Genomic DNA, 13,853 nt, shown 5'->3' on the forward strand with positions numbered 1-13,853 from the left:
TGGATGGATATAGTGACATATAATCCTACCAACACTTTGATTTGGGAATACATGTGGTATAATCAGTGACCATACTCCATCTCTTCTCATGAGCAATTAGACCAAGGAATTGGCTATTGATCAAGATTTGAGAGATGAATTATCAAGGAATTGGAATCCAATCACTTATGATTGCCAAGGAGATCAATAAATGCATTGATTGAGGAAGAGATGAGAATGAACTTGATCCGGAGAATACAACATCTCCTGAGCCCAATGAATCCTCCATTTCTAATCTTACCCATTCTCTTTACTTTCTGCCATTTACTTTTCTGTTCATTTCCCCAAATCCCCATTTAAGATTCTTCAATTTACTTTCCGCCATTTACATTTTGCTCTTTATTTCCATCCTTTACACTTTCTGTTATTTACTTTTCCACCATTTATGTTTCTGCAAATATCAACTCAATTTCTGCGTAGCTCAACTAGAACATTCCTCTTATTAAAGTTGATTGACCAATCAATCCCTGTGGTATTCGACCTCACTCTATTGTGAGTTTTTACTTGACGATAATTCGGTATACTTGCCGAAGGAAATTTTGTTGAGAGACAAGTTTCCGTGCATCAAGTTTATGGCGCCGTTGCCGGGGATTGATTTTGTATCAACAATGATTAAATTGGTGGATAACTAGATTGAGCATTTTTCTTTTGTTTTGTTTAAATTCTGTTTGAGTGATTTACTTTCAGTTTTAGTTATCTTCTTTCCTTTATCCCTTACCCGTTTGTGGTATTCTCTTATTTGTTACAATTCAGTTCCATAACCCACTAACTATTTGATATATTGCATCACTCACACTAACAGCATTTTTGACAAGAATACTTCCTGCATTTATCTCCTTCTTGCTTGTGCCTCGTTGGTTGTGTGATAGGTAGAAGAAGCGGGGCTTCAACTTCCTTTGATTCTGAACCTGAGAGGACCTTCCTTAGACTAAGGAGGGAAGCAAGAGGAAAGAGAGTTGTTAGTGCTGAGGAAGAGGAGGAGTATTTTGAACCAGACATGGATGAGAATATGGAGAACCATCATGAAGAAGAGGCTCACAACCATGGCAGAGAAGGTCCAGTGCATCATGCTGGACAAGAGAGAAGAGTTCTAGGCTCTTACATCAATCCAAACCTAGGAAACTGTGGAAGTAGCATCCAAAAGCCAACCATACATACCAATAACTTTGAACTAAAGCCACAGCTCATCACCCTTGTTCAGAACAACTGTTCATTTGGAGGAAGTGTCCAAGAAGACCCCAATCAATATCTAACCACCTTCCTGAGGATATGTGATACTGTGAAGTCTAATGGTGTTCATCCTGACGATGGCACCAAAAACGGATGCACAGAACCATGGTCTAAACATATCTTCACAACTTCGCATAACTAACCAGCAAGTGCACTGGGTCGTCCAAGTAATAAACCTTACGTGAGTAAGGGTCGATCCCACGGAGATTGTTGGTATGAAGCAAGCTATGGTCACCTTGTAAATCTCAGTCAGGCGGATATAAAATAGTTATGGAGCTTTCGAAATTAATACTAAAATAAGGATAGAAATACTTATGTAAATCATTGGTGAGAATTTCAGATAAGCGTATGGAGATGCATTCATTCCTCTGAACCTCTGCTTTCTTGCTGTCTTCATCCAATCAGTCTTACTCCTTTCTATGGCTGGCTTTGTGTAAGGATGTCACCGGTGCCAATGGCTACTTTCAATCCTCTCGGGAAAATAGTCCAGATGCGCTATCACTGCATGGCTAATCATCTTGGAGGTTCTCAATCATACTGGAATAGAATTTACTATCCTTTTGCGTCTGTCACTATGCCCAGCACTCGCGAGTTTGGAGTTCATCACAGTCATTCAATCCCAGAGTCCTGCTCGGAATACCACGGACAAGGTTTAGACTTTCCGGACTCTCATGAATGCCGCCATCAATCTAGCTTATACCACGAAGATTCTGATTAAGAGATCTAAGAGATACTCATTCAATCTAATGTAGAACGGAAGTGGTTGTCAGGCACGCATTCATAGGGAATGATGATGATTGTCACGTTCATCACATTCAGGTTGAAGTGCGAATGAATATTTTAGAAGCGAAATAAGATGAATTGAATAGAAAACAGTAGTACTTTGTATTAATCTTTGAGGAACAGCAAAGCTCCACACCTTAATCTATGGAGTGCAGAAACTCTACCGTTGAAATACATAAGTAATGAAGGTCCAGGCATGGCCGAATGGCCAGCCTCCAAACGTGATCAATAGATCAAAAGATAATCGAAAGATGTTCCCAAGATGTCTAATACAATAGTAAAAAGTTTTATTTATAATAAACTAGCTACTAGGGTTTACAGAAGTAAGTAATTGATGCATAAATCCACTTCCGGGGCCCACTTGGTGTGTGCTTGGGTTGAGCTTGAATGTTACACGTGCAGAGGCTCTTTCTGGAGTTGAACGCCAGGTTGTAACGTGTTTCTGGCGTTCAACTCTGGCTTGTAACGTGTTTCTGGCGTTTAACTCCAGACTGCAGCGTAGAACTGGCGTTCAACGCCCATTTACATCGTCTAAACTCGGCCAAAGTATGGACTATTATATATTGCTGGAAATCCCTGGATGTCTACTTTCCAACGCAATTGAAAGCGCGCCATTTTGATTATGTAGCTCCAGAAAATCCACTTTGAGTGCAGGGAGGTCAGAATCCAACAGCATCAGCAGTCTTTCTTCAACCTCTGAATCTGATTTTTGCTCAAGTCCCTCAATTTCAGCCAGAAAATACCTGAAATCACAGAAAAACACACAAACTCATAGTAAAGTCCAGAAATGTGAATTTAACATAAAAACTAATGAAAACATCCCTAAAAGTAACTAGATCCTACTAAAAACATACTAAAAACAATGCCAAAAAGCGTATAAATTATCCGCTCATCACAACACCAAACTTAAATTGTTGCTTGTCCCCAAGCAACTGAAAATCAATTAGGATAAAAAGAAGAGAATATACTATAAATTCCAAACTATCAATGAAACATAGCTTCAATCAAATGAGCGGGACTTGTAGCTTTTTGCCTCTTGAATAGTTTTGGCATCTCACTTTATCCATTGAAGTTCAGAATGATTGGCTTCTATAGGAACTCAGAGTTTAGATAGTGTTATTGACTCTCCTAGTTCAGTATGATGATTCTTGAACACAGCTATTTTATGAGTCTTGGCCGTGGCCCTAAGCACTTTGTTTTCCAGTATTACCGCCGGATACATAAATGCCACAGACACATAATTGGGTGAACCTTTTCAGATTGTGACTCAGCTTTGCTAAAGTCCCCAATTAGAGGTGTCCAGGGTTCTTAAGCACACTCTTTTTTTTTTGCTTTGGACCTTGACTTTAACCGCTCAGTCTCAAGTTTTCACTTGACACCTACACGCCACAAGCACATGGTTAGGGACAGCTCGGTTTAGCCGCTTAGACCAGGATTTTATTCCTTTAGGCCCTCCTATCCACTGATGCTCAAAGCCTTGGGATCCTTTTTATTTGCCCTTGCCTTTTGGTTTTAAGGGTTATTGGCTTTTTGCTCTTGCCTCTTGGTTTTAAGAGCTTTTGGCTTTTTCTGCTTGCTTTTTTTTTTTGCCTTTTTTTTTCTGCAAGCTTTGTTCTTTGCTGCTTTTTCTTGCTTCAAGAATCATTTTTATGATTTTTCAGATTATCAAATAACATGTCTCCTAGTCATCATTCTTTCAAGAGCCAACATATTTAACATTCTTAAACAACAACTTCAAAAGACATATGCACTGTTCAAGCATACATTCAGAAAACAAGAAGCATTGTCACCACATCAATATAATTAAACTAAGTTCAAGGATAAATTCAAAACTCATGTACTTCTTGTTCTTTTGAATTAAAACATTTTTCATTTAAGAGAGGTGATGGATTCATAGGACATTCATAACTTTAAGACAAAGTTACTAACTACTAATGATCATGTAATGAAGACACAAACATAGATAAGCACTTAACATAGAGAAAACGAAAAACAGAGAAAGTAAGAACAAGGAATGAGTCCACCTTAGTGATGGTGGCATTTCCTTCTTGAGGAACCAATGATGTCCTTGAGCTCTTCTATATCTCTTCCTTGTCTTTGTTGCTCCTCCCTCATTGCTTTTTGATCTTCTCTTATTTCATGAAGGATGATGGAGTGCTCTTGATATTCCACCCTTAGTTGTCCCATGTTGGAACTTAATTCTCCTAGGGAGGTGTTGATTTGCTTCCAATAGTTTTATGGAGGAAAATGCATATGAGGCATCTCCGGGATCTCATGGTGATGAGCTTCCTGCGCCTCTTGAGCTCCATGAATGGGCTCTCTTGCTTGCTCCATCTTTTTCTTAGTGATGGGCTTCTCTTTCTCAATGTGAATGTCTCCTTCTATGGAAGCTCCAGCTGAGTAACATAGATGGCAGATAAGATGAGGAAAAGCTAGCCTTGCCCCAAGAGAGGGCTTTTCGGCTATTTTGTAGAGTTCAAGGGAGATGACTTCATGAACCTCTACTTCTTCTCCAATCATGATGCTATGGATCATGATGGCCCGATCCACAGTAACTTCAGATCGGTTGCTAGTGGGGATGATGGAGCGTTGGATGAACTCCAACCATCCTCTAGCCACAGGCTTGAGGTTCAATCTTCTTAGTTGAACCGGCTTGCCTTTGGATTCAATCTTCCATTGAGCTCCTTCCACACATATGTCCATGAGGACTTGGTCCAACCTTTGATTAAAGTTGACCCTTCTAGTGTAGGGGCGTTCATCTCCTTGCATCATAGGCAAGTTAAACACCAACCTCACATTTTCCGGACTAAAATCCAAGTATTTCCCCCGAACTATTGTAATATAGTTCTTTGGATCCGGGTTCTTACTTTGATCATGGTTCTTGGTGATCCATGCATTGGCATAGAACTCTTGAACCATTAGGATGCCGACTTGTTGGATGGGATTTGTTAGAACTTCCCAACCTTTTCTTTGAATTTCATGTCGGATCTCCGGATACTCATTTCTTTTGAGTTTGAAAGGGACCTCGGGGATCACCTTCTTCTTGGCCATAACATCATAGAAGTGGTCTTGATGAGCTTTGGAGATGAATCTTTCCATCTCCCATGACTCGGAGGTGGAAGTTTTTGTCTTCCTTTTCCCTTTTCTAGAGGATTCTCCGGTCTTAGGTGCCATCAATGGTAATGGAAAAACAAAAAGCTTATGCTTTTACCACACCAAACTTAGAATATTGCTCGCCCTCGAGCAAGAAAATAAAGAATTAGATGAAGAAGAAGAAGAAAAGATGGAGAAGAGGGGGGAGGTGTGTTTCGGCCAAGAAGAGAAGAGAGGGTTGTGTTGTGTGAAAATGAGGAAGAATGGAAGGCTTTATATAGGGAAGGGAGGGGGTTAAGATTCGGCCATATGGGTGGGTTTGGGTGGGAAATTGATTTGAATTTTGAAGGTAGGTGGACTTTATTGGGTAGGTTTATGGGGAAGAGTGTTTATTGGGAATAGAGGATGATTGAGAAGAGAGAAGAGAGTGAGTGGAGGTAGGTGGGGATCCTGTGGGGTCCACAGATCCTGAGGTGTTCAAGGATTTACAACCTTGCACCAAATTAGGCATGTAAAATGCCCTTGCACACAACTCTGGGCGTTCAGCGCCAGGTTGGTGCCCATTTTGGGCGTTCAGCGCCAGAACCATGCTCTGTTCTGGCGTTGAACGCCAGGCAGGTGCTTCCTCCAGGGTGTGATTTTTCTTCCGCTGTTTTCGATTCTGTTTCTAAATTTTTCGTTTATTTTGTGACTCCACATGATCATGAACCTAAGAAAACATGAAAAACAAAAATAAAATTAGATAAATAAACATTGGGTTGCCTCCCAACAAGTGCTTCTTTAATGTCAATAGCTTGACAGTGGGCTCTCATGGAGCCTCACAGATGTTCAGAGCATTGTTGAGACTCCCCAACACCAAACTTAGAGTTTGGATATGGGAGTTCAACACCAAACTTAGAGTTTGGTTGTGGCCTCCCAACACCAAACTTAGAGTTTGACTGTGGGGGCTCTGGTTGACTCTGTTTTGAGAGAAGTTTACTGTGCCTCTTTTCCATGTTCACAGAAGGATAACCTTGAGTTTGAAACACAAGGGAGTCCTCATTCACTTGAAGGACTAGTTCACCTCTGTCAACATCAATCACAGCTCTTGCTGTGGCTAGGAAGGGTCTTCCAAGGATGATGAATTCATCCTCATCCTTCCTAGTATCTAGGATTATGAAATCAACAGGGATGTAAAGGCCTTCAACCTTTACTAACATGTCCTCTACTTGTCCATAAGCCTCTTTTCTTGAGTTATCTGCCATCTCTAATGAGATTCTAGCAGCTTGTACCTCAAAGATTCCCAGCTTCTCTATTACAGAGAGTAGCATGAGATTTATCCCTGACCCAAGGTCACATAGAGCCTTCTCAAAAGTCACGGTGCCTATGGTACAAGGTATTAGGAACTTTCCAGGATCCTGTTTCTTCTTAGGCAATCTCAGTTGACCCAATGCATTTAATTCATTGGTAAACAGGGGAGGTTCATCTCCCCAAGTCTCATTACCAAATGAATTGGCATTCAGCTTCATGATTGCACCAAGGAACTTGGCAACTTGCTCTTCAGTAATATCCTCCTTCTCTTCAGAAGAAGAATACTCATCAGAGCTCATGAAGGGCGTAAGGAGGTTTAATGGAATCTCTATGGTCTCTAGATGAGCCTCAGATTCCTTTGGTTCCTCAGAGGGAAGCTCCTTATTGATCACTGGACGTCCCAGGAGGTCTTCCTCCTTGGGATTCACGTCCTCCCCTTCCTCTTTGGATTCGGCTATGATGGTTATATCAATGGCCTTGCACTCTCCTTTTGGATTTTCCTCTGTATTACTTGGGAGAGTACTAGGAGGGATTTCAGTGATCCTTTTTACTCAGCTGGCCCACTTGTGCCTCCAAATTTCTAATGGAGGACCTTGTTTTATTCATGAAACTTACAGTGGCTTTAAACAAATCAGAGACTAAGTTTGCTAAATTAGAAGCATTTTGTTCAGAATTCTCTGTCTGTTGCTGAGTAGAGGATGGAAAAGGTTTACTATTGTTAAACCTATTTCTTCCACCATTATTAAAGCCTTGTTGAGGCTTTTGTTGATCCTTCCATGAGAAATTTGGATGATTTCTCCATGATGAGTTATAGGTGTTTCCATAAGGTTCACCTAAGTAATTTACCTCTGCTATTGCAGGGTTCTCAGGATCATAAGCCTCTTCTTCAGGAGGTGCCTCTTGAGTACTGTTGGGTGCAGCTTGCATTCCATTCAGACTCTGAGAAATCATATTGACCTGCTGAGTCAATAGTTTGTTCTGAGCCAATATGGCATTCAGAGTATCAATTTCAAGAACTCCCTTCTTCTGAGGCATCCCATTACTCACAGGATTTCTCTCAGAAGTGTACATGAACTGGTTATTAGCAACCATGTCAATAAGTTCTTGAGCTTCTGTAGGCGTTTTCTTTAGGTGAATGGATCCACCTGCAGAAGTATCCAATGACATCTTAACTAATTCAGACAGACCATCATAGAATATATCCAGGATGGTTCATTCTGAAAGCATGTCAGAAGGACACTTTTTGGTCAGTTGCTTGTATCTCTCCCAAGCTTCATAGAGGGATTCACCTTCTTTCTGTCTGAAGGTTTGAACATCCACTCTAAGCTTACTAAGCTTTTGAGGAGGAAAGAACTTGGCTAAGAAAGTCGTGACCAGCTTATCCCAAGAGTTCAGGCTATCTTTGGGTTGAGAGTCCAACCACAGTCTAGCTCTGTCTCTTACAGCAAAGGGGAAAAGCATGAGCCTGTAGACTTCAGGATCTACTCCATTAGTCTTAACAGTATCACAGATCTGCAAGAATTCAGTTAAGAACTGAAAAGGATCTTCAGATGGAAGTCCATGAAACTTGCAGTTCTGCTGCATCAGAGAAACTAATTGAGGTTTCAGCTCAAAATTGTTTGCTCCAATGGTAGGGATGGAGATGCTTCTTCCATGTAAATTGGAATTAGGTGCAGTAAAGTCACCAAGCATCCTCCTTGCATTATTATTATTATTTTCGGCTGCCATCTCCTCTTTTTGTTCGAAAATTTTTGTTGTAATTTAGCTTCTCTTAGTTTTCTCTTCAGAGTCCTTTCAGGTTCTGGATCTGCTTCAACAAGAATATTCTTGTCCTTGCTCCTGCTCATATAAAAAGAGGGAACAGAAAAATAATAATAATAGGGATCCTTTTTACCCAGGTATAGAAGTTCCCTTTAGGTGAGTGGAAGAAAGGAAGAGTAGAAGAAAAGAAGAAGAGAAAATCTGAACTCAGAGAGAGAGGGAGGGTTCGGATTTTTGGTGAGTGGGGAAGAGATGTTAGTAAATGAATAAATAAATAGAAGGAGAATTTTTGAAAATTATTTTTGAAAATGAGTTAGTGATTTTCGAAAATTGTTTTTGAAAAAGGTTAGTAATTTTCGAAAACTAAAATCAAAAATTAAAATAATTAGTTAATTAAAAAGAAATTTTGAAAAAGAAGGGAGGGATTTTCGAAAATTAGAGAGAGAGAGAGAGAGAGAGTTAGTTAGGTAGTTTTGAAAAAGATAAGAAACAAACAAGAAGTTAGTTAGTTAGTTGAAACAAAATTGAAAATCAATTTTGAAAAGACAAGAAGATAAGAAGTTAGAGAAGATATTTTAAAATCAAATTTTTGAAAAAGATATGATTTTTAAAAAGATATGATTAAAAAGATATGATTTTGAAAAAGATAAGATAGAAAGATATTTTTGAAAAGATATGATTGAAATTAATTTTGAAAAAGATTTGATTTTTAAAATCACAATTAATGACTTGATTCACAAGAAATCACAAGATATGATTCTAGAACTTAAAGTTTGAATCTTTCTTAACAAGCAAGTAACAAACTTGAAATTTTTGAATCCAAAACATTAATTGATGATGTTATTTTCGAAAATTATGATATAAGATTAAGAAAAGATTTTTTTGAAAAATATTTTTTAAAATTTTCGAAAATAAATAAGAAAAATGAAAAAGATTTGATTTTTTTTGAAAAAGATTTTGAAAAAGATAAGATTTTTAAATTGAAAATTTGATTTGACTCATAAGAAACAACTAAATTTTAAAAAGTTTTGAAAAAGTCAACTCAAATTTTCGAATTTATGAGAAGAAAAAGGGAAAGATATTTTTTTAATTTTTGAATTTTTAATGATGAAAGAGAAAAACATGAAAATGATGCAATGCATGAAAATTTTGGATCAAAACAATGAATGCATGCAAGAATACTATGAATGTCAAGATGAACACCAAGAACACTTTGAATGTCAAGATGAACACCAAGAACTTATTTTTGAAAAAATTTTTGATGCAAAGAAAACATGCAAGACACCAAACTTAGAAATCTTTAATGTATAGACACTATGAATGCAAGAATGCATATGAAAAACAACATGCAACACAAAACCATATAATATGAAGATCAATCAAGAAGGGTTATCAAGAACAACTTGAAGATTATGATGAATGCAATGCATGAATGCAATTTTCGAAAAATGCAAGATGAGTATGCAATTGACACCAAACTTACAATTGACTCAAGACTCAAACAAGAAACACAAAATATTTTTAATTTTTATGATTTTATTAAATTTTTTTTATTTTATATTTTTTGAAAATCATTTGAGAAAGAAAAATAAGGATTCCAAAATTTTTAATATGAATTCCAGGAATCTTATGCTCTTTAGTCTAAAGCTCCAATCAAAGGGTCAGGTATGGCTTAATAGCCAGCCAAGCTTTAGTAAAAATATGAGTGTAATTCATTCAATTTTTAAGCCAAAACCTCTGTCCAAAAGAATTTAGACATGGATTTATAGCCAGCATGCTTCAACATGCTTCATGAAACTCTAGAATTCATTCTTAAAAATTCTGAAGAAAAATATATTTTTGAAAACATTTTTATTTTAAAATTTTTTTTTCGAAAACAAATGAGAAATTTTTGAAAGGTTTTTGAAAAATTTTTGAAAATAAAACAATAAGAAAATTACCTAATCTGAGCAACAAGATGTACCGTCAGTTGTCCAAACTCGAACAATCCCCGGCAACGGCGCCAAAAACTTGGTATGCGAAATTGTTACTCAGGTTGTGAATTATTGTTCGAAATTGATTCCCTGGCGATGGCACCAAAAATGGATGCACAGAACCATGGTCTAAACATATCTTCACAACTTCGCATAACTAACCAGCAAGTGCACTGGGTCGTCCAAGTAATAAACCTTACGTGAGTAAGGGTCGATCCCACGGAGATTGTTGGTATGAAGCAAGCTATGGTCACCTTGTAAATCTCAGTCAGGCGGATATAAAATAGTTATGGAGTTTTCAAAATTAATACTAAAATAAGGATAGAAATACTTATGTAAATCATTGGTGAGAATTTCAGATAAGCATATGGAGATGCATTCATTCCTCTGAACCTCTGCTTTCCTGCTGTCTTCATCCAATCAGTCTTACTCCTTTCTATGGCTGGCTTTGTGTATGGATGTCACCGATGCCAATGGCTACTTTCAATCCTCTCGGGAAAATGGTCCAAATGCTCTGTCACAGCACGGCTAATCGTCTGGAGGCATCACCCTTGTCGTTGGTTGCATCCTATTCCTCTCTGTGAAAATGGTCTGATGCGCTGTCACTGCATGGCTAATCATCTTGGAGGTTCTCGATCATACTGGAATAGAATTTACTATCCTTTTTGCGTCTATCACTACGCCCAGCACTCGCGAGTTTGGAGCTCGTCACAGTCATTCAATCCCAGAGTCCTACTCGGAATACCACGGACAAGGTTTAGACTTTCCGAACTCTCATGAATGCCGCCATCAATCTAGCTTATACCACGAAGATTCTGATTAAGAGATCTAAGAGATATTCATTCAATCTAATGTAGAACAGAAGTGGTTGTCAGGCACGCGTTCATAGGGAATGATGATGATTGTCACGTTCATCACATTCAGGTTGAAGTGCGAATGAATATTTTAGAAGCGAAATAAGATGAATTGAATAGAAAACAGTAGTACTTTGCATTAATCTTTGAGGAACAGCAGAGCTCCACACCTTAATCTATGGAGTGCAGAAACTCTACCGTTGAAAATACATAAGTAATGAAGGTCCAGGCATGGCCGAATGGCCAGCCCCCAAACGTGATCAATAGATCAAAAGATAATCCAAAGATGTTCCCAAGATGTCTAATACAATAGTAAAAAGTTCTATTTATAATAAACTAGCTACTAGGGTTTACAGAAGTAAGTAATTGATGTATAAATCCACTTCCGGGGCCCACTTGGTGTGTGCTTGGGTTGAGCTTGAATGTTACACGGGCAGAGGCTCTTTCTGGAGTTGAACGCCGGGTTGTAACGTGTTTCTGGCGTTCAACTCTGGCATGTAACGTGTTTCTGGCGTTTAACTCCAGACTGCAGCATAGAACTGGCGTTCAACGCCCATTTACGTCATCTAAACTCGGCCAAAGTATGGACTATTATATATTGCTGGAAAGCCCTGGATGTCTACTTTTCAACGCAATTGGAAGCACGCCATTTTGAATTTTGTAGCTCCAGAAAATCCACTTTGAGTGCAGGGAGGTCAAAATCCAACAGCATCAGCTGTCCTTCTTCAACCTCTGAATCTGATTTTTGCTCAAGTCCCTCAATTTCAGCCAGAAAATACCTGAAATCACAGAAAAACACACAAACTCATAGTAAAATCTAGAAATGTGAATTTAACATAAAAACTAATGAAAACATCCCTAAAAGTAACTAGATCCTAAAAATACTAAAAACAATGCCAAAAAGCATATAAATTATCCGCTCATCAGGAACCAAGTAGCAGCAATCACTGCCTCATCAACAGCTCAAGAAGGAGTGAATGCAGAGGCAGAGGATGATCAGGAACAAGCCAACTATATTGGGAACTCACCTAGGCAGACCCATGATCCATACTCCAAAACTTATAACCCTGGTTGGAGGAACCACCCAAACTTTGGGTGGGGAAATCAACAAGATCAAGGCCAAGATCAGAGACGTCACAACCCCAACAATAATGCAGCTCACCAACATTCCACATAGAGATCATATCAGCACCCACCTAACAACACCTCTCAATATCTATATCAAAACCAAAATGGCCCTTCTCACCCCTCCAATCTCAACTCACCATCATCCAAAGATAGACTCTCAAGGATTGAGACTCTACTTGAACGTATATGCAAAGAAGTTCAAGACAGTAAAATATTCTGAGAGGAAGTGCGGTCCAATATGCAGAATCAAGATGTTGCCATCAAGAAACTTGAGACACAAATTGGCTACTTATTTAAGCAAATTCCTGGCCATAACCTTTGCAGCAGCACTGATTCAAACCCAAGGGAGGAATGTCAGGCTATCACCGTCAGAAGTGGGAAGGAATTGAAGGAAACTTCCAAGAAACCACAAGAGAAGAACTCAAATGAAGGGGAAGAGGAACAAGATGAAGTCCAAGTTCCCACTCCCAATTCACATCAAAAAGGAGAAATGCTGAAGCCAGACGTTCCAAAAGCTCCATACCCTCAGCAATTAAAAAAGAAGGGGGATGACAACTAATTCTCAAGATTTTTGGAAATCTTCAAGAAACTACAGATTAACATACCCTTTGCTGAAGTAATAGAGCAAATGCCGCTCTATGCCAAGTTCTTGAAGGAATTAATGACCAAGAAGAGAAGCTGGAAGAGCAACGAGACTGTGATACTAACCGAAGAATATAGTGCCATCATTCAGCACAAGCTACCCCAGAAATTGAAGGATCCTGGGAGTTTCCAAATTCCTTGTATTATAGGGGAAATCACAGTGGAAAAGGCCCTATGTGATTTAGGAGCCAGCATAAATCTGATGTCCGTAGCTATGATGAAAAAAATGAGGATTGAAGAGGCCAAGCTAACAAAAATGGCCCTACAACTGGCAGATCGATCATTCAAGTTTCCTCACGGCATAGTAAAGGACTTGCTGGTGAAGGTAGGAGATTTTATCTTTCCAGCAGACTTTGTAGTGTTGGATATGAAAGAGGGAGCCAAGGCCTCTATCATCCTGCGAAGACCATTCTTGGCCACTGCTGGAGCTATCATTGATGTCCAAAAGGGTGAACTTACCCTGAGATTACACAATGAGAAGATGACATTCAATGTGTTCAAGGCCATGAGTTACCCACAAGAACCATTGGGAGAATGTATGAGGTTGGATTCACTGGAAGATGCAGTACAAGAGATTTTTGAAGAAGAAGAACTTGAGGGGTTAACAGAGGAGGAATCAGCATCAAGCGAAGAGGCTGCAACAGCGGAGATTCATGTTCAGGGCACACTAGAAGAGGAGAATGAAAGAAAAGAAGCACCCAAACTTGAACTCAAAGCACTGCTGCCCACTCTCAAATATGCATATTTAGGGGAGAATAAAAGTTACCCAGTGATCATAAACTCAGCCCTCAGCCAAGAACAAGAGGAGGAACTACTCCAAGTATTACAAAAGCATAAGGATGCCATTGGATGGACCCTTGCTGACTTGAAGGGAATCAGTTCGACCATATGCATGCATAAGATACTACTGGAAGATGATGCCAAACCATCCATCCAACCCCAAAGGAGGCTAAATCCAGTCATGAAAGAAGTGGTACAGAAGGAAGTCATGAAGCTGTGGCAAGGAGGGGTGATCTACCCAATTTCGGATAGCCCATGGGTCAGCCCCGTCCAAGTGGTC

General features: G+C 39.1%; 1 non-coding gene across 1 annotated transcript; it reads left to right on the plus strand.

Annotated features, from left to right (window-relative positions):
- Positions 1-7,656: 7,656 nt before the first annotated feature.
- On the plus strand, positions 7,657-7,764 carry LOC148573932 (small nucleolar RNA R71). The gene has a single exon (XR_015905597.1). It is a non-coding gene; the product is annotated as a small nucleolar RNA R71 (small nucleolar RNA).
- Positions 7,765-13,853: the final 6,089 nt, after the last annotated feature.

Source organism: Arachis ipaensis, chromosome B2, assembly GCF_059453495.1.
Source record: "Arachis ipaensis isolate K30076 ecotype BB chromosome B2, ASM5945349v1, whole genome shotgun sequence".
NCBI classification, from domain to species: Eukaryota; Viridiplantae; Streptophyta; class Magnoliopsida; order Fabales; family Fabaceae; genus Arachis; species Arachis ipaensis.